This window comes from Canis lupus, chromosome 15, assembly GCF_003254725.2.
Source record: "Canis lupus dingo isolate Sandy chromosome 15, ASM325472v2, whole genome shotgun sequence".
Classification (NCBI taxonomy): Eukaryota; Metazoa; Chordata; class Mammalia; order Carnivora; family Canidae; genus Canis; species Canis lupus.
In genome coordinates, this window is record NC_064257.1 from 5,037,309 (window position 1) to 5,064,551 (window position 27,243).

General features: G+C 53.7%; 1 long non-coding RNA gene across 1 annotated transcript; it reads left to right on the forward strand.

The window, feature by feature from the left end:
* The first annotated feature begins 24 nt into the window (after positions 1–24).
* On the forward strand, positions 25–20,184 carry LOC118350836 (uncharacterized). Its single transcript, XR_007402432.1, has 5 exons — positions 25–740; positions 1,033–1,192; positions 7,614–7,724; positions 17,217–17,255; positions 19,848–20,184. It is a non-coding gene; the product is annotated as an uncharacterized LOC118350836 (long non-coding RNA).
* Positions 20,185–27,243: the final 7,059 nt, after the last annotated feature.

A 27,243-nucleotide genomic window follows, 5' to 3' on the forward strand; every position in this document is an offset into this window, starting at 1 on the left:
CCATCTTCACGGGAACCCTTTTAACATTAAGCTCAGTGACATTAGGTGTTTACTCGGCCTCATAACTACTTTTAAGATAGTAAAAATATTGAGAAACAAGGCCAGGTTGATCACCGTAATGATGATACGTCAACCCCAGCAAGAATGCCTCACATTTGGGGACTGCTCGCTGGGCCGCAGGCCTCGGGCCAGCGCTCTGCATGTGCCTCGTCCTTGGCTGGGAGTGCCCTCCTCTCCTCCCCGCCCCCGACGGCTGCCTGCCCGGTTCCATTCATCTTTTTTGATGATGTCACCTCCTCCGGGAGGCCCGCCGAGACTCTTCCAGTGCTCCTCTGCTCCCACCGCGCCCGGCCCGTGTCCCTACGTTCTGGATTGTGATCGCCCGCAGGGGACCTCCTCCGGGAGGTCCGGCGCTGCGCCAATTGTAGCCGGCACGACCGGGTGATGAGTCACGAAGCTCCGTCCCCTCCCAAAGCTAGCCGCGCGAGCCAGAGTCTCACTCTCTTCCGGCTCAGGAAGGCGGCTCTTTCCTGAGAAGCTGACTCTTCTGCAGAATCCAGAATCCGGGGAACCCCTGCTCCACTTACAGCTGGATTTTGCAAACCTTGGCCCTGATTCCCGGGAGCATTCTGGATGTGATGATGCCCAGCCCACGCCTGCATCTTGGAGGCTGGGCTTGCCAGCTTCCTTCCCGGAACCTGCCTGCTTTCTTGCCACCTGCCTGCATCTGGCCGGCCTGGGTGAGGTCTTCAGGGGTCCCAGACTGGCCCACCCCCTGGGCGAGGGATGGGGGACCCGGAGAGAGAAAGGTGCTAGGAATTACCTTGGCTTTTGATGGTTCCATTGGGCAGCTCATGGGGGGAGGGTGTTACCTGTTTAGGAAGGGTGGGCAGGCTGCCCTCAAGGCCTTGGCACAGAGGTTAAATTCATCCAGGACTTACAGAAGCAGAGAAAAAAATCAGGTCCCTCCCCTGTTTTTTTGATGTTCCTCATATATTTTTTTATTTTTTTTTCTCATATATTTTTTTAAAGTTATTTTTTAATTTAAAAAAATGTACGTAATCTCTACATGGGACTGGAACTCACAACCCAAGGATCAAGAGTCACATGCTTCTCTGACGGAGCCAGTCCGGCACCTCATCTCCTAGTATATTTTAAGAAGACATCACAGTAGAGCTACAAAAGGATTGAGGTATGCTTTAAACAGCAGTGGAAAAAAATAAATAAATAAACAGTAGTGGAACGAAGTAACTTTTTTCATCATGTGCTCAGATGCAGTGGGACTACAGTACACGATATATCAGCAGGATCTTTTTTCTTTTTTAGGATTTTATTTATTTATTCATAATAGACATAGAGAGAGAGAGAGAGGCAGAGACACGGGCAGAGGGAGAAGCAGGCTCCATGCAGGGAGTCTGACGTGGGACTCGATTCCAGATCCCAGGACCACACACGCCCTGGACCAAAGGCAGGCGCTAAACCGCTGAGCCACCCAGAGATCCCCAGCAGGATCGGTTTTAAAGAAGATATTGTTTCCTTGGAATAATGGCTGATTGTGGGGCTGGGGCCAGAAAAGGGTGAGCCTGGAGCATCTGGTGGGCCCAGAGTTGGCAAGTGCTCAAAACACAAAAGGATGGGGTGTGTCAAAGGGACCCAGGAGCTAAATCACTCCAGTGGCCAAAGCAGCCACAATTAGAGCCATAAAAGAAATAACAGAATATTAGATGATAACCCGAAGCATAAAATACATATCCATGAGTCCACACTGGTAGAAATAAATATTGAATAGCTCACCGGGAAGGAAGAACTAAATCTTCCTTACCGAAGAATTCAAAATAATCTATGTCGATTGTCCAGGAGACGGAGCTTGATTAACCCACCCACTTCCCCTTCCCTTGACTGCGCACTAGACTTTTTTTTTTTTTAATATTTATTTATTTGAGAGAGAGAGCACAAGCAGGGTGAACGGGAGAGGGAGAAGCAGGCTCCTCGAGGAGCAGGGAGCCCGATGCGGAACTCGATCCCAGGACCCTGGGATCACACCCTGAGCCGAAGGCAGCTGCTTAACGGCCTGAGCCACCCAGGCGCCCCCCTTGCTTCTGAGCCATAGAGCAGGAGACGGGAAAATAGAAACCTTGCGGTGGAGAATCCTCGTAGACACCACATTGACCAAGTCTCTAAGGTTGACATCGCCTGGAGTGAGCGGAGTGGATCGCGTGCTTCCCGGGGTTGCCTGATGAGAGGCGCTCGTCCCTTCTGTGATTTTCTTCCCCCAAACTCACGACCCTAGAGGACGCCTCTGGCGGATGCCAACCCAAGGACCTTTTACAAAACCCTTGCCCGGGACGCCTCAGAACAGAAAGGATTCTAAAAAGCACGGCTGGGGGGACACCTGGCTGGTGGTTAAGCGTCCGGCTCTTGATTTCAGCTCAGGTCACAATCCAGGGTTGTGAGATCGAGCCCCTCGTCGGGCTCCACGCTCCTCGTCGGTGGTAGGGGGTCTGCTAGAGGTTCTCTCTCTCCCTGTCCCTCTCCCCCTGCTTGCTCTCTCTCTCTCTCAAAAAAAAAAAAAAATCATAAAAATAAATAAATAAATAAATAATAAAAAAGCCTGGAAAGACAGACACAGTCACAGCCCCCAGGGGACTCTGGAGAAACCAGCCAAGTGGATGCGACATGGTTCCCTGGGTGGGTTCCTGGATTAGGGAGAGTGCTAAGTCCGCAGCAGAGCTGGACTTCAGTGACAGGCTCGCATCGGGGCCGTGTCATTTTAGCTGTCACACGTGGGGCCAAGATGAAGATGTGTGAGATGAAGATGGTAACATTAGGGAACCCGAGCCCGGGTGAGGGCTGTATGGGACCTCGGCACACTCTTTGCGACTCTTCTGTAAATCTAACATCAATTCCCAAAGTGAAAAGGTGATGAAAAAAAACACACCTATCTATCTAGACCTTCATGGGCCTTGAGGGCCGTGTGTTTTGGCAAGGGGCCGACGCCGTCGTCCGTTTCCACGGCTCTGTGTGTATACGTGCTGTGACCGAGTGTGTTTCCATTGGGAGATAAGTGTCCAAAGTCTACACTTGGGGACTTTCTGTTTATGGGGCCCTGGCCAGATGGCCCTCCTGCCTGCCTCCTCTTTTCCCTGGCCAGTCCTCCCTGCCCCCCCAAACTCCGCTACCCCAGCTCCCTCTTTTCTGAACTTTGAATTCTGCTCACATTCTGCGTGGTTAGAGCTGGAAAGCCCCAGAGACTCTACTAGCCGGGAACCTTTGCTGTGTAGATGGGGAGACTGCCAGGGACAGGGACTTGCCCCTGGCCACGCAGCGAGTTAATTTGGGCACAGCTGAGCATGGGACTGGCCGGGCTTTCTCCATCCCAGGCATCCCATGGCCCCGTTTGCTGCAGACCTGAGGTTCAAACCCACGCAAGTGCTCGGAAGTCCTGGTGACTCACTTGGGGACTAGATCGGGTCAGTGCCTAACCCGAACGAACGAATGGTCGCATCGCAGGTGTCTGTCACAGGGGGTGGGTGTGGCAGCTGTTTTCCCCTTGGCCCCACCCCTCCCTTACCTGGTGAGGCCCACCTGTGGGGGCTGAAGGGAGGCGGAAGGGTGAGTCTGCAGGCCCCAGCTCCAGAGCTACCGCACCCAAGGGGAGTTCTGTGAAGCCTTAATGGTGTGCACTGAGGTCGGGTCCTCAATTTGGGGTTGTATGTTTGTTCCCTAATCTATGCTGGGGAACACAACCATGGGGATATCCTTGGAGCTGCCAGAGAGGTCCCTGGGCTTCCCTGGGAACTGGGGAGTGAGGGGTTGGGCCAAGGTGGCCTTGCTGCAGAGCCAGTGTGCTGGGGTGCATGGACCCTGGGAGGAGGAGGGGCCTGGCCTTGTACCTGGGTCCTTGTGCCTCCTACACTGTGTTCCCATCCTGAACCGTGATGATCTGGGACCCCACTGTCCCCCCACCTGACTATGGCCCCCCAGGACCGGACTGGGCACAGATGTCAGTAAGTACACGGTGACCCGATATGTGAGCGAGCCTGAGGGGCTCTAGGGATGTTTTGCGGTGGGCATCTGTGTTGTACCTTCTTTGCCAAGTGTGGCTCCTAGGTGGCCCCTGGCGTCCTGAGAGGGCCGCCGTGGGCCTGGGAACACGAGAGCTCGAGCCCCCCTCCCCCGGGGGTCTCCCCCTGAGCCCCCTGTGAAGGTTCAGCTGGGAGTGGAGAACTGGGAGGTGGACTTAGATGAGCTCGCATCTAGGCCAGGTCTAACCACAGGGTCAGGATCTTGCTGCTAGCCGAGCTGACGTCAGCTCACATGGTTAGCGTGCCCGCCCACGCACGGGGGTGTCATCTGGACCGACTCACAAGATCCCAGAGGTCACTAGAGTGGAGCTCCCAAGCCGGTCAGCAGTGATGGGCTGTCTGCGGGCTCGCTGGCTGATGAACACGCGGCAGGAAGCCAGCTGGTGGTCCCCACGGCGCCCCTGCCCGATTCCCCTCCTAACAGTACTGGGAATTTCCCAGCCATGTGATCTGGCCAGAACTGACCCCATTCCAAGGCAGGGCCTAACTGGCTTGAGCAAGTCAGCGTATCTCATTCTCCAGGCTCTAGTAATTGGCCAGGGCAAGGCACATGACCCCACGCAGGCCAATCGGGGTTGATGAGTCCCGGTGCCGGGTTTTTATTTCCAGCTAACTGGGGAGCAACTCTCTGGCTTTTGCCAATCGCAGATGAGTAAAGCAAGTAGTGCCAGGAGCTTCTGGAAGCCACCTTGTGACACATCACGGGAGGCAGAGCCAAGAGACTGAAGGAACATAGGTCCTTGGTTACCGCAGCCAGATTGAGCCTTGCCTGAAGCTATCCCTAACTCTAAGCCTTTTGGCTCGGCAAGCACATCAATTTTGTCTCTCACAAGCAAGAATATCCTTGATAATGGTGAACAGCAATTAATGACTATTAAGGATGTGATAATTGCATAAAATACAGCTTTGAGGATAAAATTGTACAAAACCTGAGTTCTGTGGGACTGTTTAGAAATTACTAGGGCAGTCTCTTAGTGGTGAAAAGACCAGCAAACGGCCGAGCTAGTTCAAGGTCTGCTATTTGGCACGTAGTGAGGCCCACAGAGGTCACCAGATTTGCTTGGGTTTTTAAATTTTTATTATTATTATTATTATTAATTTTTTATTTTTGCTTGGGGATTTATAGCTGCTCAGTAGGGCCTCTGGCTCCCAGTCCACTAATTCTTGATGTTTCGTGATTATTGGAATGCTTGAATTTCCCCTAATTCCCTGTGAAATCATCACTACCTGTTTTTTCTCCCCTCTTGCCTCCTTGTTTTTCTCTGAGTAGAGGGTAGGCGCATGGCGGGGTCCCCTCCTGTGGCCTCTCTGCTCAGCTCCCAAGCAATGACTGAGGGCCTTGGGCTGGTCAGGCCAGGGAAGGGATGGTAGGCCCTGGCGGATGGTCCGTCCCCCCAGCCTCAGGAAAACCAAAGCTGGGAGGCTCAGAGAGAGCTCAGGCCAGAGCCCCCACAAGGGAGGCCAACCCAGAGAGGTGGGGAACTGTGTGTGTGAGAATCTGGCCTCACAATCCTTGTGGCCCCAGCTTTGACACCTCCCCTCCCCTACCCAAAAGCCCTCCATGACTCCTGACACTATCAGTAGTCGTGGGATGGATATGCACAGCTGCACAGGTGGGGCACTGCCTACTGCGGAGTACGGTCTGAATGGCACCCCCTGGAGGTGTGCAGTCCACACACCGCTTGCATGACCATACACAGTGAGCCTAGGTTTCATTTCCCAACAAGCTTGAACACTCAGACTGCTTTCACAGCCATAAATGAGCCTGCAAACGCTTTTTTAAATGAAAAAAATATATAATAATTTCAATTTCTTGCAAGATAAATAAGATAAATGGAGAAAATTTATTTTCTTTTACATCTGTCTGATCCCAAAGATTGTACTAAAAAGTTTCTATCAATTACGATTCCTTATGTTTTATTTATTTGTTTTTTTCCTTATGTTTTATTTTATCTTTTTAAATATTTATTCATGAGAGACACAGAGAGAGAGGCAGAGACATAGGCAGGGGGAGGAAAAGCAGGCTCCTCAAGGGGAGCTGGATGCGGTACTCAATCCCGGGACCCCGAAATCACGCCCTGAGCTGAAAGGAGATGCTCAACCGCTGAGCACCCGGGCGTCCCACGATTCCTTATTTTCTAAAGATGACTTCGGATGCTTTCCTATTTAGTAAGTAATGCCCATTGTTTAACAGAATTTAAGTTAATTTTAGGAGAACAAGTCAGAGTTGTAGATGAATGAATTAAACAAATTTTTCAGGCTTGGTTTGGGGGCTGACTGTATGCTGAAATGATCATTATAGATTGAAGTGTACATGCCGTGAATTAAAAAAAAATAGACTTTGCTTTCACTACATGTGAGTTTAGGATCCTTGCATTCTGTGCTTCATTTCTGTGATTTATTTAGTTATTTTAAAAACAAATTTTGTGCTTTGATTCTAAAAGAAGAGAGAGGAGAGGAGATAGGATCTCCTCAAATAACCCATTTCAGGGACAAATAGCTGTTATTTCCCAAAGATGAAAAGCTAAAATGGCTATATTTTCGCTTTTTTAGTATGGGTTTTTGAAGTATTAGAGCCATTTCGACATTCCGCGTAAGATTTTTTTTTTCTTTCTCCCGAACAGGTGATACATAAACAATGTAAAAGGTTCAAAAGGTACAGGTGTGTTTGTAGTAGAACCAAAGCCTCTCCTCCTCCCCAGTCCTTGAAGTGGTTCAGCTCTCCAGGAACCACGGCAGTGAGCAGTTCCTTAAACACCTTTCAAGACAGATTCTGTGCATCTACAAGCAAATCTTTGCACATATACTATTTTGCTGGATCTCCCCTCATTTCTGCACAACCGACCGCACTTGGCTTTGTGTGCTTCATAATAATCGTCATAATTCCAGTCGGTACATGCGATGCTGCCTCATTGCTGGTTAGTCACCAAAAAATATCCAGCTGAAAACAATTACATCATAAGGGTGCATCCTAATTTGTTTAGGCCATTTTCGGCTGCTAGACATTTGGGCCTTTCTAATCTTTTTTTTGGGGGGGGGGGCCTTTCTAATCTTTAGCTGTTGCAAAGCAATACTTCGGCCTATACTCTGGGGTGCTCGGCGCTCTGCAACTGCGCCCATACACAGCGCATACAGATACGCTACATTCGTCTTGTTGGGTCAAAGGGTGTCTTCGTTTGCAAGGGCTGCCTAAACCAAGCCCCCCACACTGGGTGGTTCAACAATGGACACGGATTATTTCACACTTCCGGAGGCCGGGAAGTCCAAGATCAAGGTGTGGGCAGGGTTGGTTCACTCCGAGGGCTGTGAAGGTAAATAGGCCTTCTGGCAGTTTGCTGGCAATTTCTAGTGTTTCTTGGCTTGTGGATGCATCACCCCATCTCCGTGTTGATGTTCGCATTCTCTCGGCACATGTCTGCGGCCAGATTTCCTCCTTTATTTTTATTTATTTATTTATTTATTTATTTATTTATTTATTTATTTAATTTAATTTTATTTTATTTTATTTTTTATTTTATTTTTTTTTAGATTTCCTCCTTTAATAAGGACATCAGTCCTCTTGGATTAGGGGCCTCCCCTACTCCGGTATGACCCCGCTTTCACCGGTGACTTCAGGAATGACCCTCTTTCCAAGGAAAGGTACGTTCTGAGGTCCTGGGGGTGAGGACTTCAACATATGAGGTTTAGGGAGGGGGACACAGCTCAGTCCAGAACCACAGGTACCTGAGAGTTTACCTTTAGAGCACTTGTTGCTAAATTGCTCTTCCTACAAACGGTACCTTACATTCCCATCAGCGGTGATGAAAATGACCCAGATGACATTTCTTTGGCAACACAGTGCGTCATCATCAGACATTGTGATCTCAGCCAGTCTGGCAGATGAAAAATGGTAACTAACTCATGGGATGCCTGAGTGGGTGGCTCAGCGGTTGAGCATCTGCTGTTGGCTCAGGGCGTGATCCCGGGGTCCCAGGAACGAGTCCCCACATTGGGCTTCCCTGCAAGGAGCCTGCTTCTCCCTCTGCCTGTGTCTCTGCCTTTCTCTGTGTGTCTCTCATGAATAAATAAATTAAAATCTTTAAAAAACAACAGAAATGGTATCTCATTGTAGCCTCAAAGGGTTCTTTTTTCTTACATTGAAGACCAGCTTACTTTTTTTTTTTTTTAGATTTTATTTATTTATTCATGAGAAACAGAGAGACAGAGAGGTAGAGACACAGGCAGAGGGAGAAGCAGGCTCCATGCAGGGAGCCCGATGTGGATGGGACTCAGTCCCGGGTCTCCAGGATCATGCCCCAGGCCGAAGGCAGGCGCTAAACTGCTGAGCCACCTGGGCTGCCCCCAGCTTACATTTTTTAAAATGATTTATTTATTTATTTTAGAGAAAGAGAGAGAGCATGAGCAGGAGGGGCAGAGGGAGAGAATCTCAAGCAGACCCCACACTGAGCATGGTGGAGCCTGGACGTGGGGCTCGATCTCATGACCCTTGAGATCACGACCTGAGTCGTCATCCAGCTGGTTACTGACTGAGCCACCCAGTGACTTGCATTTTTTTGGTGGACAATTGTTTACATCCTTTGCCTGTTTCATACTGGATTAGTGGTCTTTTATCCCTGATTTAGGGGAGCTCTGTAAAGATAAGGGAAATGAATGCTTTGTGAGTATTTTACATGTTTTCTTTTCCTATAAGTTGATTGTTATTTGACTTTGTGAGTTTCTTTTTTCTTTACCCAAGGGGGAAAAAACTTCCAAATTAATGTACATGGACAGGTTATTTCTTTTATTTCTTTCATTTTCTTTTATTATTTTCTTTTGGGGGATTCCTGTGATACTTAGGAAGGCCTTCTCCACTCTAAGATTATAGCATGAATTCTCCTATTTTTTTTTTTCCTGACACATTTATGGCTTCTTTTTTTTTTTTTTTTTTTTTTTTTAAGATTTTACTTATTTGACAGAGAAAGAGAAGGAGAGAGCACACATGAGCGGGGGCCAGGAGCAGAGGGAGAGGGAGAAGGAAACTCCCTGCTGAGCAGGGAACATGATGCAGGGCGATGCAGGGCTCGATCCCAGGATCCTGGGGTCATGACCTGAGCTGAAATCAGATGCTTAACCATCTGAGCCACCCAGGTGCTCCAATGGTTTCATTTTTTAATGTATATAGTTTAAAAAAATTTGTTGGAGCATAATTTTGGCATAGATGTAAGATAAGGACCCAATCTAGCCATCTTGGTGGATACTTGGTGGTCCCAACAGCATTTATCAAATAATGTGTGAAAACCACCATCAGATGTAAACAGTGTGTCAATATGTGGAATTTGCAACTTTTTCATTAAAAAGTTGTCCTGACTGGGGTGTCAGGTTGGTTCAGTCCATGGGGCGTGTGACTCTTGATCTCGGGGTTGTGGGTTCGAGCCCTATCTTGAGTGTACAGATTAAAGATAAAATCTTAAAAAAAGGGGATCCCTGGGTGGCTCAGCGGATTAGCACCTGCCTTTGGCCCAGGGCGCGATCCTGGAGTCCCGCGTTGGGCTCCTGGCATGGAGCCTGCTTCTCCCTCCTCCTGTGTCTCTGCCTCTCTCTCTCTCTATGTCTATCATAAATAATAAATAAAGGGATCCCTGGGTGGCGCAGCGGTTTGGCGCCTGCCTTTGGCCCAGGGCGCAATCCTGGAGACCCGGGATTGAATCCCACATCGGGATCCCAGTGCATGGAGCCTGCTTCTCCCTCTGCCTGTGTCTCTGCCCCTCTCTCTCTCTCTCTGTGTGACTATCATAAATAAAAAATTAAAAATATATTTAAAAAAATAAATAATAAATAAATAAATATTAAAAAAAAGAAAATTAGAAACTCATGGAAAAGAAAAGAGAATTTATATAAAAAAAAAAACTTAAAAAAAAAGGTTGGGACGCCTGGGTGGCTCAGCGGTTAAGTGTCTGACATCAGCCCAGGGCATGATCCTGGAGTCCCGGGATCAAGTCCTGAATCGGGATCCCTGTGTGGGGCCTGCTTCTCCCTCTGTCTGTGTCTCTGCCTCTCTCTCTGTGTCTCTCATGAATAAATAAAATCTATTTTTTTATAAAAGGGTTGTCCTGATTGTAGTTTACCATCCTTTTTCTTAAAGAATTTTTGGGGGGCGCCTGGGTGGCTCAATCAGCTAGGCAGCTGGCTCTTGGGTTTGGCTCTGGTCATGATCTCAGCATCAAGAGATCGAGCCCCGTGTGAGGCTCCATGCTCAGTGAGGAGTCTGCTAGAGCATTCTCTCCCTCCATCTGCCCCTGCCCCTGCTCTCTTTCTCTGAAATAAATATTAAAAAAAAAAAAGAATTTTTGTCTTTTAATAATGATGGATCATGGGTGTCGACTATGAATTTGTTATGGTAATAAAAATAATTCAAAAACAGTTTCAGGGCAGCCCCGGTGGCGCAGCGGTTTAGCGCCGCCTGCAGCCCAGGGCGTGATCCTGGAGACCCTGGATCGAGTCCCACATCAGGCTCTCTGCATGGAGCCTGCTTCTCCCTCTGCCTGTGTCTCTGCCTCTCTCTCTCTCTCTGCATCTCTATGAATAACTAAATAAAATCTTAAAAAAAAAAACAAAACAGTTTCAGAGGCAAAGCTGCCCCCCGGGGCTGGCAGTGTTCAGTCACGACAAAAAGGACTGAGTCACTGCGAATGCCTACTTGGTGAGCACTCAAAAGTTTCTCAAACAGCTCCCTTTTAAGCATTAATAAATATTTATTAATTGATCACAATATAGAAATCGATGAAAATCCTCCTTGGCTCTGTAGATGCATTTTGCAGTCAACAAATATGCAATCCATATTTCCCCATTCTAAGGTGTACTTACTTAAAAAGTGAGTATTACTGAAATTGGGGCTGTCTTACAACCGGTATGTGTATTGAATGCACCCTTTTTTCCTGGAAAGTTGTTAATCAAGCATTTTTGAATCGGCAAAGTGTCCAATGGGGAAGGTTCTTTAACAATCTGTACTTCACCTGACCCTTGACCCGCCCAAATGCATGTCTTGAATTAAAAGAAATCGACCTAAAAAAAAAAAAAAAAAGAAATCGACCTAAATAAATCCCATGCTTTAAAAAAAAAAAAAAAAATCCGACATTCTCCTAGTGAAGCCATCCTCAATCTATTGACTCCATCACCGGGTGACATTCCGCCTTGTGCCCGGGGCCCTGGCATCTGAAGCAGAATAGAGACAGGCCATTCAGTCGGTTTTAAAAACATTCAGAGCAGCAGGTTCTTGGCTGGGAGAGGGGAGAAAAAAAAAAAAGGTGCCCTTCTCAAGAGATGTGATTCCTTCAACGGAGAACCTACTTCTTCCTAATTGGGAGAGAGCTTTTTTTTTTTTTTTTTTTAAGATTTACATTTATTTATTCATGAGAGAGAGAGAGGCAGAGACACAGGCAGAGGGAGAAGCAGGCTCCATGCAGGGAGCTGGACGCAGGATTCGATCCCGGGATCCCAGGGTCACGCCCCAGGCCTAAGGCAGGTGCCAAACCGCGGGGTCACCCAGGGATCCCCGGGGGACACTTTTTGTGCTGCGGGGACACTACCTGGGTTTGAATAGGTCCATCCTCAAGGAGGGAGGTTTCTCCTAAAGGCCTGAGCGCCCACCGCGCGGAGCGGAGCGCAAGGACCTGGCGCATTTCAGGAGGAGCCCGGAGGGCCCGGGATCCCGCGGGGGGCGGGGCGGGGCTGCCAGCAGGGAGGCCGCAGGAAGCTTGGGAGCCCCCACCCCCCTGGGTCCCGGACCCGCCGCGAGCTCGCCAGGAGGGCCGTGTGCGCGGGAGGAGGCACCTGCGGGCCCGCGGCACCTGCGCCCCGAGCGCGCCCCGGGCGGCTGCATCTGCACCCACGGGCGGCGGGGCTCCCATGTCCCCTCTCCCGGAGCCCCGAGCTGCAACCGAGCCCCTCGGGGGCCTGACCTCACCGATGACGCGTCCTCGCCGGGATGACTCGGCAGGAACGCGGTGCCACGCCCTCTCCCGGGCCGGCGCGCGCGGGCTGAGTCGCCCCCTCCCCGTCCCCGTCCCCTCCCCAACCCCCGGGTGCCCCCGCTGCCCCCGCAGCTGACCCTCGTCCCCCTCCGCAGCGCTCCCAGACCCCCCCCACGCTGCTCCCGGGGACGCGGCCGGGCCGCCCCCTCCCCGCCCCCCTGGGGACCCGGCTGCCCCCGCAGCTGACCCCCGTGCCCACCCCCAGCGCTACCAGGCCCACCCCTCACCCCCCGCTGCTCCGGGGACGCGGCCGGGCCGCCCCCTCCCCGCGCCCCCAGTGACCCGGCTGCCCCCGCAGCTGACCCTCGCCCCCCCCCAGCACTCCCAGGCGCCCCACCCCGCTGCTCCCGGGGACGCGCCCGGTTCGCCCCCTCCCCGCGCCCCTGGGGACCCGGCTGCCCCAGGAGCTGACCCTCGCCCCCCCACAGCGCTCCCAGGCCCCCTCCGCGCGCTGCTCCCAGGGACGCGCCTGGGTCGCCCCCTCCCCGCGCTCCCGGTGACCCGGCTGCCCCCGCAGCTGACCCTCGCCAACCCCCAGCGCTCCCAGGCCCCCCGCTGCTGCTCCCGGGGACGCGCCCGGGTCGCCCCCTCCCCGCCCCCCTGGGGACCCGGCTGTCCCCGGAGCTGACCCTCGCCCCCCCCACAGCGCTCCCAGGCCCCCTCCGCGCGCTGCTCCCAGGGACGCGCCTGGGTCGCCCCCTCCCCGCCCCCCTGGGGACCCGGCTGCCCCCGCAGCTGACCCCCGTGCCCCCCGCAGCGCTCCCAGGCCCACCCCTCACCCCCCGCTGCTCCGGGGACGCGGCCGGGCCGCCCCCTCCCCGCGCCCCCAGTGACCCGGCTGCCCCCGCAGCTGACCCTCGCCCCCCCCCAGCACTCCCAGGCGCCCCACCCCGCTGCTCCCGGGGACGCGCCCGGTTCGCCTCCTCCCCGCGCCCCTGGGGACCCGGCTGCCCCCGGAGCTGACCCTCGCCCCCCCACAGCGCTCCCAGGCCCCCTCCGCGCGCTGCTCCCAGGGACGCGCCTGGGTCGCCCCCTCCCCGCGCTCCCGGTGACCCGGCTGCCCCCGCAGCTGACCCTCGCCAACCCCCAGCGCTCCCAGGCCCCCTCCGCGCGCTGCTCCCAGGGACGCGCCTGGGTCGCCCCCTCCCCGCCCCCCTGGGGACCCGGCTGCCCCCGCAGCTGACCCCCGTGCCCCCCGCAGCGCTCCCAGGCCCACCCCTCCCCCCCCGCTGCTTCGGGTACGCGGCCGGGCCGCCCCCTCCCCGCGCCCCCGGTGACCCGGCTGCCCCCGCAGCTGCCCCTCGTGCCCCCCCCAGCGCTCCCAGGCCCCCCCCCGCTGCTCCCGGGGACGCGCCCGGGCCGCCCCCTCCCCGCGCCCCCGGTGACCCGGCTGTCCCCGCAGCTGCCCCTCGCCCCCCCCAGCGCTCCCAGGCCCCCCCCGCGCGCTGCTCCTGGGGACGCGCCTGGGTCGCCCTCTCCGCCGAGCGGGCCGTGGGCTGGCCTGGGGCGCCCCCTCCCGGTGGCCGCGGGGCGGCCGCGCGCCCGGGACGCCGAGCTTCGGCTCTGAACCCCGCGACCCCGACCAACCCCTCCTCCCCCCCCCCCCCCCCCCCCCGCCCCGCGGCAGCTGCCCGCCCTCCGCCCGCGGGAGGCGGGGCACACGGAGTCCCAGCAGGTGTTCTCCTGCGCGGCCCGACGACCTGCAGGCCCTAACGGAGGGGGCCGCCTGGGCGGAGTCAGGGTGCCGGCCGAGGGGTCCAGAGCGGCCTCCAGGGAAGGATGGAGCTGAGGGGACACAAATGAGGATGCCCAGGGAGCCTCGGCCCGAAGGATGCTTCTGGCACAAGCCCCGGCTCACTGACTGCGGGGGGGGGCCTCTCCGCGGGCCTCCAGGGGCAGGTGCTGATCCCGCAAAGGCCCTTCAGTAAGCGGCCGGTCTGCACGACACAGAACACCACACCAGGCAGCGCTTCCCAATTTATTATTATTATTATTTTTAAAGATTTTATTTATTTATTTGAGAGAGGGAGAGAGCACAAGCAGGGGGAGCATTGTGGGGGTGGGGGAGAAACAGACCTCCCCCCACTGAGTAGGGAGCCAGAAGCGGGCTCCATCCCAGGACACCGGGATCCTGACCTGAGCTGAAGGCAGGCGCCCCAGCAGGACTTCTCAATTAGGAGGGATGCGGGACCTCAGAGAAGACAGCCGAGCTGGGACCTTCCCTTGCAGGGGACCCCCAGGGCAAGTCTGGACGAAGGCGGGGAGATGGCCCAGAAGCTCCAGGTCCATCCCGAGAACCTGGACCTGGGCTGTAGTCCTCAGGGTCCCAGGACTGACAGGCCTTCCGTGAGGCGCTCGGCAGCTGTGACCTTTGGGGATGGGATGAACTGGGCCTGCGAGGGCGGGCGGGTGGGAAACCCGGGCCCGGTCCAGACTCACTGCCGGCTCACCCTGCGCCCCTCAGCTGGCCTCCTGTCTGGCCGGCTCCCCGTCCCTCCCGGGAGGTCACCCCGGCCCGCTCCATGCGCCCAGCGCTCCCATTCTGGACGGCGGCCCCTGTGTCTGTGCCCCGTGCCCGACTTAAGCCCTAACCTGGCTCTCTCCCCGGCACCTGGCATACTGCCCGGTGCTCCGGGGATGCTTGGTGACTTCAGTTGACTTGGGAAGGCGTCCCGGGGCTTCTCTGGCTTTAGGAAGGGTTGGGCGGGCAGAGAAGGAGGCAAGCCCCGTGCTTGACTGATGAAGGCCCCAGACAGTCCCGCTCCCTCTGCATCCCTGAGCCCTCCGGCTCTGACCCCCCTAGGTGGGGCGGCCCTTCTGCACATTCAGCCCCTCAGTCTGGGCTGGCCCACCTAGGGACCCCTCCTCGTCCAGCTCAGCCTCTGATTTCCCACCCTGGGCCCCTCTCCCCAGCGTGGCTGCCCCACTTACCCCAGCGGGCCTCTGACACCTGCACCAGGCTGCCCCTCAGCCCATTTGTACCCCAACACTGCAGGCCAGGCTGCCTCTTGGTGACAGATGCTCTCCTCACCCTGTTGGGGCTCTGACACCTGTGCTGGGCCCATCCTCACCTGGCTCTGGCACCCTGCCCTGGTCCTTGCTGCACCCCTTCCCAAGCAGACGTATCTCTTGCTCTGCTGCACCTGAGGACCTTAGGAGAGACGGGGAGGGAGGGAGGGGGGGAGGGAAGGAAGGAAGGAAGGAAGGACGGAAGGAAGGAAGGGAGGAAGGGAAAGAGGAGGAACAGAGCAGTGCTTTTGAAAAGAATATTCTAACAGTGGAAACTTCTGTGCAATATCTTGGATTATATAAAATAGAGATGCTCGGGATGCCTGGGTGGCTCAGCGGTTGAGCGTGTGCCTTTGGGCTCAGGACGTGATCCCAGAGTCCCGGGATCGAGTCCCCTGTCGGGCTCCCTGCGTGGAGCCTGCTCTCCCTCTGCCTGTGTCTCTGCCTCTCTCTGTGTGTGTCTCATGAATGAGTGAATAAAATCTTAAAAAAAAACAAAACAAAAAGAAATGCTCTGGTTGAAAAGAGAGAGGAGGGAGAGGGAGATGGAGAGGGAGAGGGAGAGGGAGGGAGCAGGAGAGAGAGGGAGAGACGGAGAGAGGAGGAGGGGGACAGAGAGGGAGCCTGCAGGTCCACCAGGAACCCATGCACTTGGTCCCACTCTCTCAGAACTGTCACTAAGTCCTAGGGCTTCCTCGGTGTACCCTTTGGGGTCACTGGAAAAGAAATCTGCCCAGGAGAAGTGGATGCCGTTCTGCAGCCACTCAGGTGTCCTCTTGAAGCTGTTCTGAGAAGCAGCCCTTGAAGCTGTTGCAGGATGAGTCGGGTGCAGGGTCAGGGTCTGCAGGACACTGGCCGTGAATCCCAGGCTTGCCGGGTGCTGAGGTGTGGGGCGGGCCACCCCTGGCGTCCCCATCTCTGCCTACCTCGCGGGACAGAGCCTGGGACTCTGCTGGCTGGAGCAGCTGTCACAGCCTGGGAGCAACACTCAGGAAACTTTCACATCAGTGTGCTGATTTGGTTTGATCTTGGCAACAATTGATGAGATTTGGTTTATTAACCTACCCCTCCCCCCGCCCCGCTAGGACAGAAGAGGAAGTTAGGGTCAGAGGTGCCTAACTGGCCCTTGGGCAGGCGGAGGAAAGGCCAGGGCTCCCAACAGACCCCAACCCCAGCGTCTTCCCCGTGCCCTGGGTCTTTCCCTGGGCTTCTCCCTTCCTGTGTGAGCCAGGAGTGAGGTTAGGGCCGAGGGTTAGGACCCGGTAGTCAGGCAGAGGGTCAGGACCCTTTCCTGGCACCCCAGGGCGAGCTCTGAGGCCCCTCGCAGAGGTGGGGGATTTGAAATACGAGGACCAGATCATGACTCATCCAGATTAGGGCGCTTTTGAGAATGAAATGGAGTGCCGGTAATAATTACCCTGCGGCAACAGCTAAGAAATGGGAAGTAAGGTCACCCCTATCCTGGAACCGCCTGCCCCCCCTCCTTCTCCACCCCCACAGCCTCAGCCCCCTAGACCGGATGCAGAACAGCAGCTATTCACTGGGCGCCTGGCTGTGCTGGACACTCCGCGGAGCTCGTTTTATTGGGTCCTTCCTGACAATGTGGGGCTGATTCAGGTTTTGTTCCCATTGTACTGATGGAGAGACTGAGGCCCAATGCCTCAAGAACACGCAGCTGGTCATTGGAGCTGGGATCTGAACCCAGGGAGACTGGCGTTCCTTGAAAGGATTATAATATAATTTTAATGAGTTAGTTTGGGCTGCAAGAATTGGATCATGGAATGGGGGCTCCCCGAGCCTCTGCTCAGACCTCCCCCCGCCCCCGCTGATCTTTCTTAGTTGTCTTTAGCTCAGGAACATCATTAAAGGGACAACTCTGCGCAGTGAGGGCATGTGTAGACGAGGGGGCGGGCAGGCAGGTGTGCTCAGCAGAGGGAAACGTGTTAGGAGCGTGGCGTGGAAGGGGAGCAGCAGGACGAGAATAACAAAAGCTGACATTTATTAAGCACTTGCCATATACTGGGTTCTGTTTTAAGTGTTTGCAAGGTATGGACCTGCTTCAGCTCCACAAGAACCCTATAAACCAAGTAACAGTATTATTCCCATTCTGCAGGTGAGAACACTGAGGTCACTGCTCTTGGTTACACAGCTGGTAAGTGAGTCAAGGCCTCACAGTCGGCTTAGCCATGGTGCACTTTGTCCTCAAGGAAGAGGATGCTGCTGGCCCCGGGGTGCGGGGGGTTGCTGAGTCCCTCCGGGTGGTGGCTGATTTTCAGGGAGCGGGGAGTCCAGGCGCCCGTGGTGTCCCCGCAGGAGAGCAGTCGGTGGAGGTGGGCCCAGGACCCCCTCGCCGCCCTCCGCGGCAGCTCATTTTCCTTCATTGTCTTTAAACGCTTCTCGCTCTCCGTTTTTTAAATCTAATTTTTCAGCTTCTTTTTTATCCTCACTCAAGTTGCTTTAATGAAACGAAAATGTGTCTGTTTCCCTCTGCTGGAGCTGCCCGGGGAATTTCAATATAAAACAAACAAGTTGGCTTTTAAAATTAAAATTTTATGGGTGGCATTTCCTCGTTTAATGGGAGGCACAAAAGGCTGGAGTAAAACCAATTAACACGGGGTTGGGACTCGGTGTTCAGCAAAATTAAACATCAGCAGCGCAGTGTGCAGGGAGCTGTTGGTGCGGGGCCGGGATGGGGGGGGCACCCGGCACCCAGCACCCAGCACCCCGGGGCCTCGGACCCGCTCCAAGGCAGGTAGCTGTGGGGGTGAGCTCACGGGGTGCTCTGAGCTCATGGGGGAGAGGGGGGCTGGCCCCTTCGGATTCCCGGGACACCAGAATTTGGAGAGGCAGCCTGACTCCCTAAGGCTTCGGCAAGGGCCAGATTTCACCCGATTGTCCTCTTCAGGGATGGTACGAGTCCCACCCATCAAGGCGGGTGGCCCGGAGCTCGATCGTGGCTGTGCCCCGGGTCCCAGACTGTCAGGAATGTGCCAGGTGCTCCCCAAATCCCCGATGGCTGAGCGATGACTCCATGGGAGCAAATGCTAGCAATGGAACTCAGGCCTGAGTCACCCCGCACTTCTCAGCCAGCGCAGCATTTTGTTGGGGTTTTTTTTTGGGGGGGGAGAAAAGGTGTCAATGATGCGACGTGAGATCCTAGGAAGGAGGGGCAGGGCTGGTGGGGCCCCTACGAGAGAGCGGCCCCGTGAACCCCACAAGGGTAGAGTGAACGGCACCAGAGGCAAAGGCGGCCCAGGTCGGTGTGGGTGGGGGGGTGGGGGGTGCAGGCAGGAGAAAGGTGTGTGGGGGGGGAAGTGCAGTGACTGAATCTGGCCCGGAGGAGGTGTGTGTGTGTGCAAGATGATGAATTGGGAGGGGTCCGTGGGGGCCAGATGGTGACGCACGGGAGGAAGGGCTTCTTTCTACTTGATCTCCCAGGCAGTGGGGATCCTGGGAAGTTCCGGGCAGATCGATCTGGTCAGAGGTGGTCTCTGGAAAAGGGACTCCGGAGCCTGGTGGGAGGGCAGGGAAACGTGAGCTGGGTTAACGGCGGCTTTCGTCCAGGCTGAGCCCCCCAGGACCTATGACTGTTGCGCGAGGGCAGAGAAAGGGCCTGGGCTGCCGCTTCTGATCCCCTCACTGCCCTCCTGCCCCCTGCTGACTCTTTCTGAACCCCACTGGGGCAGCTTTCTCCCCACCTTTTCTGCCCTCTGCCCCCTGACTCTATGGGGAGACCACTCTGGTTACTAGAGTCCCCAGAACAGCACTAAGACGGGGGGAGGCCAACCGCCCCACCTGCTCTGAGTCAGGAAATCGAGCTGCAAGCCGCCAGGAACCTGAGTTGTCCCCAACCAGACCCTTGGACCCATAAAAGCACCTTGGAGCCCTGCAGGCCGCCGCACAGACCTCCAGCAGGAGTGTGGATGGCGGGTGCCAGGTTCTGGCTCTTGGGGAGGGTGCGTTAGAGGGAGTCGAGGTCAGAGGGAGGTCTGCTCTCGGATCCAGGCCTGTTGAAGGGTCCAAGGTCTATCTGAGGATCCAGGTGAGGGTCTCTTTGACACCAATTTGAGAACCTGTCTGAGGTTTATCTGTAAGTCTCTTTGAGGCCTGTTTAAAGACCCAACACTGGCTGGGTTGGCCTGAGGGCAGGAGCATGAAACCAAAAAAAAAAAATGGTCCGAGGCCAAGGCTGACCCTGACCCTTCTCCCTGCAGACGACAAAGAGGGGAAATCTGGCCAAGCCTGAAGCAGGTTCTTATGGCTGGTATCTTTCCTTTGGTGATGGATGACGTTTACCCCAAACCACACAGCAGTTGGCCAGCAGTCGGCCCCACCGCCCCCTTCCATCCCAACAACCAGCTGGCTTACCTCGACCAATCTGGCAAAGACAACAGTTTTTGAGGACCACATCCCCTTGTCCGCCTCTCTGGGGAGAAAGATATGCGCCTTACCTGAAATGGGCTTTCAGGGATGAATAGGAGTTCGTTCACCTGGTGAACGAGGCAGGGACCAGTGTTGACTGACGCCAGTGAATATGCGGAAACGTCCAACAATCCTCTGTGGGCTGAGAGAACGACCTACAAGTACACCCGTGTTCCTGGAGTTCAGGATTTGCCGGACAAAGAGCCGGACGTACTGGTGCCACACAAAATAGTGGCAAAATAGAGCAAGAGCCTTGCAAACTGTGTGGGGCTGCACAAAGTGAAGCGTGGCTCTTACCAGCCGTGTCTCTTGTTTGTTGTAGGAACCAAGTGAGTCAAGATGTGTGAAGATGCCAACTGGGAAAAGTGTTTATAAAAAAAAAAGAAAAAAAAAGAAAAGTGTTTATAGAAACGTTAACTAATATATTTAGGAAGTAGGTACATCAAGTGTGAGGATGTGGAAATGGAGCAGACAATTAAAATATCTGCTAATTTCTCTCTTGGATTCACATTTTCAGAGATGTTTATAAACTGAGAATTCTAATTACTTTTCCGCCCTCACACCTTTTCTCAGATGAATACACTGCAAGAGAGTTAGAGGATCTATTAAAAATATCATCATTTTCCTGGCGTACTGGTCGGGACGCTTTATACGGCGAATTACAGAACGGCCCGGGGCACAGGGGCTTAACCAGGGCAGGAAGGTAGAGGGGTGCCTGGGGGGCTCAGGGGCTGGGCGGCTCAGGGCGTGGGCCCTGGGGTCCTGGGATGCGCCCCGTATCAGGCTCCTTGCCTGCTTCCCCCCCAATCTCTGCCTGCTCCTCCCCCTGCTTGTGCTCACTCGCTCGCTCTCTGCCAAATAAATATATAAAATCTTTTTTTTTAAGGTTTTATTTATTTATTCATGAGAGAGAGAGAGAGAGGCAGAGACACAGGCAGAGGGAGAAGCAGGCTCCATGCAGGGAGCCCGACGTGGGACTTGATCCCGGGTCTCCAGGATCATATCCTGGGCCGTAGGCAGCGCTAAACCACTGGGCCACCCGGGCTGCCCAATAAATACAATCTTTAAAAAAAAAAAAAAATGAGGAAGGCAGAGGTTACGGATTCCGAAAGTGCAAAGGTGAGCCTGAGCCTCGACAGGTCTGATCCAAAGTGAGTTATACCTGGTGCGCAGGTCAGCTTCTCTGTGTTGGGCGCCAGTGGCTTCTAGGCCTTTTCCTTCAAATTCCGGGAGAGAGAGAGAGGGAGAGAGGCTGCCCTTTGGCCAACTATCCAACAGAATTCCTGAGCTTTGCTTCTGATTGGACCAACTTGAGTCATGTGGCGAGGAGGATGAGGGCCTGTTTGGTGGGAGTCTGGATCAAGAGCCCCCTCTACTTTTTTTTTAAAAGATTTTATTTATTTATTCATGAGAGACAAAGAGAGAGAGGCAGAGACACAGACAGAGAGAGAAGCAGGCTCCATGCAGGGAGCCCGACACGGGACTCGATCTCAGGACCTGTCCTGAGCTGGAGGCAGACGCTCAACTGCTGAGCCCCCCAGGTGCCCCATCACGCGCCCTTTCCTAAAATAATCACTGTGGTACCTAGGAAAGTGGAATGGGTGATGGGTGCCCACTGCACCTGGTCCCTCAGGTGGGCTTCGGGTGTGCAGACCTACAGTTGTGTTCGGTTTCTGCCCTAGTTGCTGATTTATCATCTAAACTTTCTCTTCCCCATGGCTCTTTCCTGGCAGACATACCGGTCCAGGCCTCGTCCCATCTCCCCACACAGTTTACTATGCTCCTTTCTGTTATTTTTTATTTATTTTATTTTTTTGACTTAGTCCCCACCCTCCTTGCTCGCCAATAAATTTCTCTCAATAGCTGTATGCAAAATAGCTCAACACATTTAATCATAGCGAAGCACACGTATTACAGCCGGTGTGAGAAGACAGAAAATACGATTACAAACTTAACTGCGGGAAAATGATCATCATTTGCCGAAGACGCAATTGTATCACTGGAAAACCTAATAAAAAATTAACTCAAAATAATTAATTATGGCCCATAAAAGGGTTTAGAAAGATGCCAATCACAAGATCATTAAAATAAGAAAAAAAGCACTCTTTCTATAGTAATAATCAGTCCTAAGATATTGTAATGGATCATCTGTAGGAGAAAGTCTTTACTTTTTATATTTTTATTTATTAAAAAATTTTTTTTAAGATTTTTTAAAATTTATTCCTCTACATAGGAAGGCAAACAGCACCCTTTTTGCTAGCAAGAGGCCTCGAGGAAGACCTCTAAGTGCAGGAAGGCCAGCTGAGATGGTGAATATTTGGTTTTGCAACGATCACATTTCAAATAGGACTATGGATGTCACCTGGTTTTATGGACTGGGACTGGGGTAGGAGCCGAGGAGTTCAGGGATTTTTGGATGATTGAGAGGGAGAGAGAGAGAGAGGGAGAGGGAGAAAGAAGGAGAGACAGGGAGAGGGAAGGTGAGGAGGAAAGGAAGGGAGGGGCAGGAGAGGGGAGAAGTAGGAGCACAGAGGTGGCGAGGGGACCAGTAGCCCCAGGACTGGGTCTGGGACGTACGAGCCCCTGTCCAGTTTCCCCAGATGCCCAAGTATAACTCACAAGATGTTAAAAAACGCCATTCTCACGCACTACCTAGGGAGCACGATCAAAATATTGTTCAACTCAATGAGAGAATCTTCCAACAAAACTGTTTCAAAGGAGGATACGGAAACTCATTAGAGAAACAGTGATGGAATCAGATGACCAAGTTAGATAGGAAGAAACTGGTTAACATCCCACACGGCGAACCCCTCGAAAACCTTGGGGTTATTTATGGGATGGCAATCGTCTGCGCCTTATCAGCTTTCCACAAGTGAACGTCTAACTCCACAGAGTGTGGGCCCTAATCAATAGTAATTAGAGCATCAACAAAGCTGTGCGCAGAGCCGGCTGACTCTAGACGGGCTTGTGGGCCAACTCGCCAGATGCGGAGATGGAGAGGACGAGGAGCCTATTATAGGCTTATAATAATTATATTAATTAATTATGTTAATTATAATATATTTCTATATTATATATAGAAATAGAGGAGCTCTATTTCCAAAGTTTTGAAAAAGGGAACTTCATAGAGGAACATAAATTTTGTGCAGTTTGACTTCCAGGAGCTCAGCGTTATTCTAGATGGGCCCCGAAAAGAAATACGAGCCAAACTTGGATCCCAATAAGGTGTGTAGCGTCGCTTGATGCCAGTGGCTTCGAGGGCTCCATGATTGGGGGTGGGGGTGGGGGGAGGATGGCCTGAGCCCACCCCCGTGCCGTGCCTTTGGAACATCTCTCTTTGGACCCAGAGTCACCCCACCCTTGTTATTTTCTGTTTCATTTTTCTGCTTTAAAAAAAAATTAAACATTTTTTTTTATTTTATTATTTATTTATTTATTTATTTTTTAATTTTTATTTTTTTATTTATGATAGTCAGAGAGAGAGAGAGAGAGAGGCAGAGATACAGGCAGAAGGAGAAGCAGGCTCCATGCACCGGGAGCCCGACGTGGGATTCGATCCCGGGTCTCCAGGATCGCGCCCTGGGCCAAAGGCAGGCGCCAAACCGCTGCGCCACCCAGGGATCCCAAACATTTTTTTTTATTGTGGTAAAGTACGCATATCCATAATATGAACATTACCGTTTCAACAAAGTGTACAGATCATGGTGAGCACGTTCATGCTGTTGTGCAGCCACCGTCACTGTCCATGTCCAGAAATTTTTCATCTTCCAGAACCGAGACTCTGTCTCTGTGAAACCACAGCTGCGCACTCCCCCCTTCTCCTACGTCCTGGCACCCACCATTCTGCTTTCTCTGAATCTTTCTTTCTTTCTTTTTTTTTTTTTTAAATTTTCTCTGAATCTGACTACTTTAGGTCCCTGATAGTAGTGGAACCCATACAGCGTGGGCTGTTTCGTGGCTAGCTTAGTTTTGATTTTGTAAAAAAAAATATTTTATTTGTGTATTTGAGAGAGGAGCGAGCATGAGTGAGGGGAGCAGCAGAGGGAGAGGGAGAAGCAGCCTCCCCGCTGGGCAGGGAGCCTGACCTGGGGCTTGATCCCGGGGCCCTGAGATCATGACCTGAGCCCAAGGCAGACACTTAACCGACGGAGCCACCCCGGTGCCCCAGTGACTAGCTTGTTTCAACGGGCATCGTGTCTGTGAGGTTGGCCCAGGTTGTGGCGGGAGTCAGGGTGTCATTCCTCTGGAAGCTGAGCAGTATCCCTTCGCATGTATAGACCATATTTTGCTTATTCTTTTTTTTTTTTTATTCTTTTATTCATCGATGGACAGTTGGGCTACTTCTACCTTTTGGCTTCTGTGCATGAAGCCGCTGTGAACACTGGGGCCCAAACAGCTATTTAAATCCCTGCTTTCGATTCTTTGGGGTTCGTCCCTAGACGTGGCATCATAACGGGATTGTAACTATGTTTGAGTTTTCCAGCAACCGCCCTATGGTTTTCCTCCGCAGCTGCTCCCTTTCGCACTCCCGCCGCTAGTGCCCGAAGAGTTCCCATTCCCGCACGTTTTGGCCATGATCTGTTACTCGGTGGTTGTTTTTAAGTAATAGCCATCCGTTAGGATGTCAACTTTGTGTTTTATTTTACTTTATTTTTTTTTAAAGATTTTATTTATTTATTTGTGAGAGACACAGAGAGAGAGAGAGGCAGGGACACAGGCAGAGGGAGAAGCAGGCCCCATGCAGGGAGCCCGATGGAGGACTTGATCCGGGACCCCAGGATCACGCCCTGGGCCGAAGGCTGACCTGGGCCACCCAGGCATCCCTGAACTTTGCATTTCAAAATAATGGCCCAGTGTCACTTTATTATTGTTATTATCATTATTTAGATTTTTAAAAATCTATTTGTTTGGGGGAGAGCACAAGCAGGCAGAGAGGCATATGGAGAAACAGTTACTCCTGAGCCGAGAGCCCTGACACGCGGGGCTCGGTCCCAGGCCCCGGAGATCATGACCTGAGTGAAGGCAGATGCTTAACCGGCTGAGCCACCCAGGCGCCCCTCTCAGTGTCACTTTAAAAGAAAGCCCAGTAGGGAAGCTGCCCCGGGCCTCTGGTTTGGCAGGACCCCGGTGGCTGCTGAGGCAATGACATCAATCCACCTCCAGGACCACACCCAGTGCTGCTTCCTCCCGGCTCCCTCCTGGTGTCACCCTGGAACATTTGTCCTGCGCCATCCGGGCACATCGCTTAGCCACCGCTGCTGACGTCTCTGGTGGCTCACGTCGCCCCATGGGCACGGCTGGATCTTCCAGGGGAAACAATGCCCGTGGCTAAGACCACAGTTCCTCAATTAGATGAGACAAATATTTACTGAGTGCCTTCCTGTGCGCCAGGCGTGGTTCTAGGAAATCATGAGAACAAAACAGACAAGGATCCCTGCCTTTCTGGGTTAGGGTTGACATGGAACAATGACCGCAAGAGACAATAAAATTGCAGAGTGTGTTGGAAGGTGTTGAGCACCCTGGGAGAGCGGAAAAGTGAAACAGGGCAAGGGGACGGGCCGGGCGGTGTGGGTGGTGGCAGGTGGGCGAGCGTCAGCGGGGAGACGGTGGGCAAAGTCCTGAAAGCAACGAGTTGCACCTAGAGGAAGGGGGCCTGGAGGGGGGCCAGCCCTGGGCAGGAGTATGTTGGGCACGTCTGGGGTCAGAGCCAGTGTGGGGGGGTTGGGGGCGGGGGGAGCAGGAGCGGGACGTGGCCTCGGAGACCATTAGAGGGACTTTGGCTTTCCCTCTGAGTGACATGGGGATCCACGCAGGATTCTGAGCAGAGAAGTTGATCTGATTTATGTCTTCATTTTTAAAAATTTAAACCTGTATGACTTTTAGGGAGGGGGGCGGTTTAAAGACTTTAAAGACTTTTTAAAAAATCCATGTTGCAAATAGATTATTTCTTTTTTGGACATAATACTTCCATTAAACAGGTCAAACTTGCAAGCCGGTGCTACAGAATATAGTCTTTTCTGTCACTTTTAGTTATAATTGTTTGCTACGTACAGAAATACAAGAGTCGGGGATCCCTGGGTGGCTCAACTGTTGAGAGCCGCCTTCGGCCCAGGGCGTGACCCTGGGGATCCGGGATCGAGTCCCACATCGGGCTCCCTGCATGGAGCCTGCTTCTCCCTCTGCCTGTGTCTCTGCATCTTTCTGTGTCTCTCATGAATAAATAAATAAATAAATAAATAAATAAATAAATAAATAAATAAATAAATAAATAAATATTAAAAAAAACCAAACTGGGGTTCATTCCTGGACTAATGTGTAAGGACATGTATCCGTCTTTACAGAATCCTACACAGTCTTTTCACTGCCCTAAAAATCCTCTGTGGGCAGACTTCGCCTTTCAAACACTCACTCTGGCTGTGTGTCGAGGATCCGCTGGAAGGGCAGGAGGCAGGGACAAGGCGGGGACACCAGGTAGGATGGCAGGGCCATAAGCCTGGGTCATAGGCACCATGGTTTACAAAATCCTCGCAGCCCAGTAGGGGTTGGCCCCCTCTCCTGCCTCCTCAGCAACTCCTCCCGCCCTCCCCAGCAGTTCCCTTCTCTGGAGGGGATCCCAAGGGGGGCGGTGCTGCCTGGGGCCTACCCTGGGCCAGGTATTGCTGTGGGTGCTTCCTGTGATTGTCTCCAGTGGTCTTCAAAGGCTCCCGAGGAGAGGATTGTTTCACAGACGTTTCAGAGCCCAAGCTAGGGATGCAATGGTGCTCCCCACCCCCGGCTCCCCAAATGCACCTGTTGCAGCCCTAAACCCCCACGTAGTGGTATTTGGAGATGGGGTCTTTGGGAAGTCATGGGGTTTAGCCAAGGACAGGGGGTTGGGGCCCCCGTGATGGGATTGGTGCCCTTAGAGGAAGGGACCCCAGAGCAGAGCTTCCGTCCTCTCCCCGGTTCCCCGTCCCCGCCGCCAGCGCACTAACCCAGGGAAGGTGAGAAGACAGCTCCGGCTCCGGAGGTGGAGGTGCGGAGGGCTCTCACCCGGCGGGGCCGAGCTCCAGCAGCCTGGCCTTGGCCTTCCCAGCCTCCAGGACCTTGACCGGCTGTTTTTTCAGACGCCCCCCCACCCCCCATCTGTGGTGTTTTACAAAACAGCAGCCCAAGCGACCTGACAGCCCGTCCTCCAGACAAGGAGACGGAAACTCTGAGGTTCGGGTGACCCAGACCCTCCGCTGGGGGTGGCGGAGCACTGGGCCTGGCTGTGGTGGGGGACGGCCGCCCAGAGGGTGCAGGGCTGGGGGGTTCCTGCTTGTTGGGGCGGCGGGGAGGGTGCTGGGGAGCACCTGCCTGGGAGTGGCACCCTCTCATGCAGTTTCCCAGGGCCTGGCTCTGGCTTTTCCAGGCACATATGGTATAGGGGGAAGTTGGGGGGCTGGGGGTGCAGGGTGGTTTGGGTAGGGAGAGGTTGCTGGGCTCCCTCAGGCCCTTCCTGTCTTGCTGGGGCTTGGGCTGTCTGGGCTGGTGCTCCTGGAGGTGGCAGGTGGTGGCAGTCGGGGGAGGGGTGTGAGGGGGCTGCAAACCGAGGAGGGGGGGCACCCAGGGTCCAGTCACGACTCCCGGGGCTTTTGGCTGCTCGCTCCCAGGGAAGCCGGTGAAGAGAGCAGAGTGTTAATGACAGTAATTGCTTTAATTATTTTTTTTGGTTTGGAGAGTCATAAAATGCGGCT